This window comes from Ursus arctos, unplaced genomic scaffold, assembly GCF_023065955.2.
Source record: "Ursus arctos isolate Adak ecotype North America unplaced genomic scaffold, UrsArc2.0 scaffold_27, whole genome shotgun sequence".
Taxonomy (NCBI): Eukaryota; Metazoa; Chordata; class Mammalia; order Carnivora; family Ursidae; genus Ursus; species Ursus arctos.
In genome coordinates, this window is record NW_026622952.1 from 17,584,535 (window position 1) to 17,590,534 (window position 6,000).

The 6,000-nt window shown below is 40.2% G+C and overlaps 1 long non-coding RNA gene across 1 annotated transcript in view; it reads left to right on the forward strand.

The window, feature by feature from the left end:
• The window catches only part of LOC130541896 (uncharacterized), a 68,211-nt gene extending 66,326 nt beyond the window's left edge, over positions 1-1,885 (forward strand). The window contains exon 3 of the long non-coding RNA XR_008955990.1: positions 1,772-1,885. This is a non-coding gene — a long non-coding RNA (uncharacterized LOC130541896). The remainder of the gene's footprint in view (positions 1-1,771) is intronic.
• Positions 1,886-6,000: the final 4,115 nt, after the last annotated feature.

A 6,000-nucleotide genomic window follows, 5' to 3' on the forward strand; every position in this document is an offset into this window, starting at 1 on the left:
ACACCAGATAATTATACTAACCTTTACCACATCGTCAAAAAACTATATGCTTTTTTAAAAAAGCCCATTGACCCTGCCACCTGTTTACTTCCTCCAGTCTCCCTCCTCACATGCCTCCTTTTTCAAATTAAATTCAAAGGTCAGTTATAATAGTCATCTGGCTTTTCACACCCTCTCCTTCCCTGCTTCTCACTTGCTTCTTTGTGCTTGCCCTGCAAACCCCGCAGCCTGGTCAGATCGAACTCCACATCTATGTTTCACACCATCCATGCAGCTGAATGTTGTCTGGGAAAAAACACAACCATACTGTCTGGTTTCACTCTAAATTCATGTCTGTAGCCTACACTTTAGTGTCTTCACCAGATTCAGTTTCCTCTTCTTTCTGGGCACATAGCTTGAGCACATCTAATCTCCTTTGTAGCTGGCAGGAGACCTGGAACTTATGTCTCGTCAGTGGAGTGTGGGTAGATGTGATGTATGACTCCTAAAATCCTGGGAAATTGTCCATTTCTTTCTTTCTTTCTTTTTCTTTCTTTCTTTCTTTCTTTCTTTCTTTCTTTCTTTCTTTCTTTCTCTTTCTCTTTCTCTTTCTCTTTCTCTCTTTCTCCCTTTTCTTTTCTTCTTTCTTTCTTTCTTTTTTTTTCTTTTCTTTCTTTTCCTCTTTCTTTTCTTCTTTTCTTCCTTCCTCACTCCCTTCCTCCTTCCTTCCTCTCTCTCCCTTCCTTCCTTTCTTCCTTCCTTCCCTTCTTCCTTTTCTTTTCTTCTTTTCTTTTCTTTTCTTTTCTTTTCTTTTCTTTTCTTTTCTTTTCTTTTCTTTTATCGGATCCATGAAGACATTTTAGTGGAGGACTTTGAATTTAGTGAGTGGGTTGAGAGGGGTTGGAAATGCTCAATGAAAAGACTGTGTGGAACAGAGCACCTCTTTCTCCCCTTAAACCTCTCTGGAATATAACAAGGTATAGGGAAATAAAATGCCTTTATTTAGCCTCTGAGGCTTGGGAGTCATTTGTTAGAGTTATCTGCTTACCCTTATTAATACAATTACCTTACCAAACACCGGGAGTCCTAATGCCTCAGGACAACCATGCTGAATTTCCCTTTTCACAGGTCTGTTCTCCTAAATGATACATTCACACCTTTTTTTCTTTCCTCAAACCTGGTTCAACACTCCTCTCACCCAGTGTTCACCCAGAGCTCATGTCTGTGATGACCCTCCAGTGTGCCCTGGCCCCCATGCCTCTCAACTGCTCAAGCACATTGCTCCAGTGAGTCTCCAACCTCTAGCAAAATCAGTATCTCTCTATTAAGTTATTTTTATCACCAACCAACATGCTATTATTTCTCTCAATAATATAAAACACAAATTGGGCACCTAAGTGGCTCAGTTGGTTAAGTACCTACCTTCAGCTCAGGTCATGATCCCAGGGTCTTGGGATCAAGCCCTGAATCAGGCTCCCTCCTTAGCAGGGATTCTGCTTCTTCTCCCTCTGCCGCTCCCTGCTCACACTCTCTCTACTCTCTCCCACTGTCTCTTAAATAAATAAAATCTTAAACACACACACACACACACACACACACACACACACATTAATATGACAGAAACATGTCTAAAAGATCCAGAATTATGGTAAATATGATTGACTAATTTCCAGTTAAAAGTCAAAGAGTATCAGATTGGATTTTTTAAAGATTCCAGTCATACTCAAATTATCAGAAAAATTCCTAAAAATCAATACTTATATTTATGATTGTTATTTTTTTCTTCCTTCAGATTTGCTCAAAACTGCTCCTGTCAACATTTTCCCCCTTTGCTCCACTGAAGCTGCTCTTCCCTCTGACCGCCACATAACTCAGTGTGGTCAAGTCGTTCATGTTACCTGGAAAAGGAGCAGCAGGTAATGTAGTTGGCTGGCTCTCCGTTTGGCTTCCAGGACACTTTGGTCTCATGGTTTTCTCCCTCCTTCGCTCTCTTCCTTGCTACTTCTGCTGCATCAGCCTGATCTCTTATTGTAGGTCACTCAGGGGCTCAGTGCTTGGCACTCTTCTATAGCTACACTCACTCCCTTGGAAGTCCAATCCAGTCATAGCTTTAAATACAATCTTTTGGGGTGTCTAGGTGGCACAGTCAGTTAAGCATCCCACTCTTGGTTTCAGCTCAGGTGGTGATCACAGGGTCATGAGGTCAAGCCCTGCATCAGGCTTCTCTGTTCAGCACAGAGTGTGCTTAAGATTCTCCTTCCCCCTCCCTTGCCCCTCCCCCCTGCTCGCTCTAAAATAAATAAATCTTTAAACAAAATAAAAAATAAATACAATATCTATATTGACACTTCCCAAGTTTACATGCCATCCAGACTTCTACCCTGAACTCTTTTTATCCAACTCCCTACTTAACATGTTTACTTGAATGCTTTGTAAACATTTTAAGGCTACTGTGTCCAACACTGAACTTCATATCTTCCCTGCCACTAACCTGTTCCACACAGTCTTCTCCTTCACTTGATGGCACTTCCATCTTTTCCACTTACTCAAGTCAAATTCTTTGTAGTCAACCTTGACTCCTCTCTTTTTCTTAGACCTCATGTTCATTGTGTCAGCAAATCCTGCTGATGCTCTAAAGTGGACTGCTTCTCACACCTCCACCAATAATACTTTGGGTTGCCAGGAAGAATCACATCTTGCCTGGGTTATTATAAAGACCTCCAAGCAGGTTTCTCTGCTTCCATCCTTGACTCCCTACCATCTGTTCTGCAAATAAGAGCCATGATGATCATCTTAGTGTATCAGTGACCATTCCCTTTGTTCATAATCCCACTACATCTCAAAGTGAGAGATTGAATATATAAAAGGACAATGGCCAGATTGTACATGACAATAGAACTTTGACCTACAACCTCTGCACCAACTAGGCAGGGAGGACGAGCCACAAATTCTGCAGTAACCATCCCAGAAACCATGCCACAACCTCTGCAGCAGTTGGTTCAGGATGGTCAGGACTTGGTTAAACACTGAAAAATTTCTCTCCTTTTTTTTTTTTTTTTTAAAACCACTCCCCTCCTACCCGTGGTTCCAAGTCAGGGCCAACCAGGAAAAGCCAAACAAAATCTCCAAACCAATTACATAAGGCATCCCACTCCTAGTTAGCCAACCCCCAGCCAACATCCTCTGATCAGATCGCTATCTGAAGATTTCTCTATCTCTCTTTTTTTTTTTTTTTTTTTACCGTAAAGTTTTCCTGCCCCCCTTGACTACCTTTGGATCTCTGCTAAATACAAGTGATGGTGACTGATTCCCTTGTTTTAGCAAGCTCTGAATAGGTCACTCTGCTTGTTCTCCTTAGGGTGGTCATTTTTTATTTTCCTGAGTAAGACCCCAATTTCTGTGGGTTTCCAGACTCCCATTGATCAAGTGTTGGATGACCACCTTGCCCTCATCCCCAATGCCTCTGTTTTTGTTCCATCCTCACCAGCCACACTGGTGTCCATGCTGTTCCTTGAACACACATGGCATGCTCCTGCCTTAGGGCCTTTCCACTGGCTATTGTTTCAGCTTTGAATGATTTTCCCGGCACCCTTCATATCTACATGGTTCCCTCATTACTTTCTTCAAGTCTCTGTTCACAGTGACTTTCTCAGTGAGGTCTTCCCTAACTACCCCCTCCCCCACTCCTACATTTAAAATATTATTCTTTGTTCTACTTTGTCCCATCTTGTTTTCCTGTCATTACTATCTTCTAATATAATTGTATTTATAGCATATTATCTTTATATATTAATTTATACATGCTATTATACACAACAGAATATTATAAAATATTTATTCTGTGTCTACACACAATATGAGCACGAGGACATATTTTTGTCTGTTTTGGTTGCCATCATACCCTAGTGGTTGAAACGGTGGACATTCCATTGCATATGTTGGGACGGAAGACTTTTCCATTTATCCTTTCTAGGTTCTTAGGCTTGTGTAATAATAAGGTTGAAATAAGACAGATTAGCAGCAGAAAAAACAAATTTTATGTGTGTGGGAGCCTCAAAGACATGAGACTCAAAGATAATCCGCAGTGGAGGCTTATAGGCCATGCTGAGCTAAGGAGAAGTGAGGAGGAGTCTTGAGCTTCAAAGGGGAAGAAAACAAGTCACAGGAAGATGAATAGAGCAAATGTTTGGTAAAAATATGTTCGGTATGTCATGCAGATACGTCTTTCTGATAAAAAGTTATCTTTGGTATTAGCTTTCTCCTGGTAAAGGCCCTCTATCTAAATTCTTTTAGGCAGTTAGGGGAAGGTAAACAGTTCTTTCTGAGTCTCTTGGGCCTTGTCTTCAAATCAAAAAAATGCACATGCCAAAATGTCATATTTTGAGGTGGTGTTTTCTGTTATTTCTCATTTTGGCACCTTGTAACCTGTTTGTATGGAGTGAATCTTGAATACCTTGGTCTATTTTCATACCATGGGAGCAGAGTTAACTTTCACATATCAACTCTTCATAAAGAAAGTGACAGTCGAAGGTATTTAGTTTCACACTGTGCAAAGTGAGTTTTGCTGTGATATTCAACATCTTGTGTCTAATGACTTGGTGTGGAAGAAATATTTTAATATATAATACTCTAAGCCAGAAATTCTCAAACTATAGAGTGCATCAGAATCACCCGGAGGAGCTATTAAAATACATGTTGTTGGGCCCCACGCCCACAATTTCTGATTCAGTAAGTCTCATGTAATTTGACAATTTGGAGTTCAAAGGAGTTCTCCAGTGCTGCGGCTGCTGCTGCTGCTGGTGATCCAAGGACCACACGTTGAGAACACTCTTCTAAGGCTTGCTACTAAAAGTGTGATCCATGGGCCAGCAGGATAGGCATCACCTGGGAGCAAGTTAGAAATTCAGAAGCTCAGCCTTTTCCGCAGTTCTGCTTAATTAGAATTTGCATTTTAACTAGATGATTTAACAAGGTGCATTCTCCAGATGATTCGTATGTATATTAGAGTTTGCAAAACATTAAGGTTCTAAAGAACAGGAGGAATATAGGGTCAAATGTTTTCCCTAAGGTTGGGGGACGGTCAGCATTACCAGGTGTAAAGGTAGCCAAATGGTGAGAGGCTTTAAATTGCATTCAATTATACATATGTTTGTAGTCTACAGAAACATCCTTTAAAAACTCGATTTGTTGTAGGTTGAAGAGCTTCAGGTTCATTGAGCACATAACCAACAACCCAGGTGGCAGGCAAACCAGAAACAAAGCGTGGTGTCTAGGGGCAGTGGCAGGCCCAGGTGACCATCAACACACGCTTGAGCCTAGAAGGTGTTTAAAACGAGAAGCCATCAGGTAAATTTCCAGTTACGATCTCCAGCCTTCTCACTCTTGGGAAGCATAAAAGACTTTTACATGAACTACTTCTATTTTCCATGTTCTTAGTTTCATGGAAGAAGAAACAATGACGGGTCTGAGGGTGATCAGTTAAAGAGTAATCTGAAAAATCAGAACTCAGGCTGGAGACAGAAATGGCCAATGAAAGGTGTATATACAAAGACATTTCCTATCTCCTCAATTTTTCTTTGTCGAACGTCAAAACTTTCATGTGCAGTAATAGAATGCAAGGGGATATCAAGACAGGCTTACATATCGAAGTAAATGTGTTCGTTTTATTCCCCCACTGCTCGTGATATAGCATTTTTTCAAAATGATTATGTTCATTTTATGTTTAATATTTTAAAATAAAACTTAGTATTAAAATGATAATGGGATAAAATTTGTGACAAAAAAAATCTATTCAATGCTAGTGTTTCTTAGGGAACAATTGTTACCAGGTAAAGGAAGTATGCACTGAAGATGATAGGTAATTGTTATGCAATCAAATCGTTTCTACTACAGGTCAGAACATAAAGCATTCCAAGTCTCTACAATAAAATGATATGGGGTAGTATGTTCATAATATGTTGATAAGCTAGTATATGGAGGAGGCTTTAAAAAGATACTAGTGTAACTAGGTATTTACCCAAA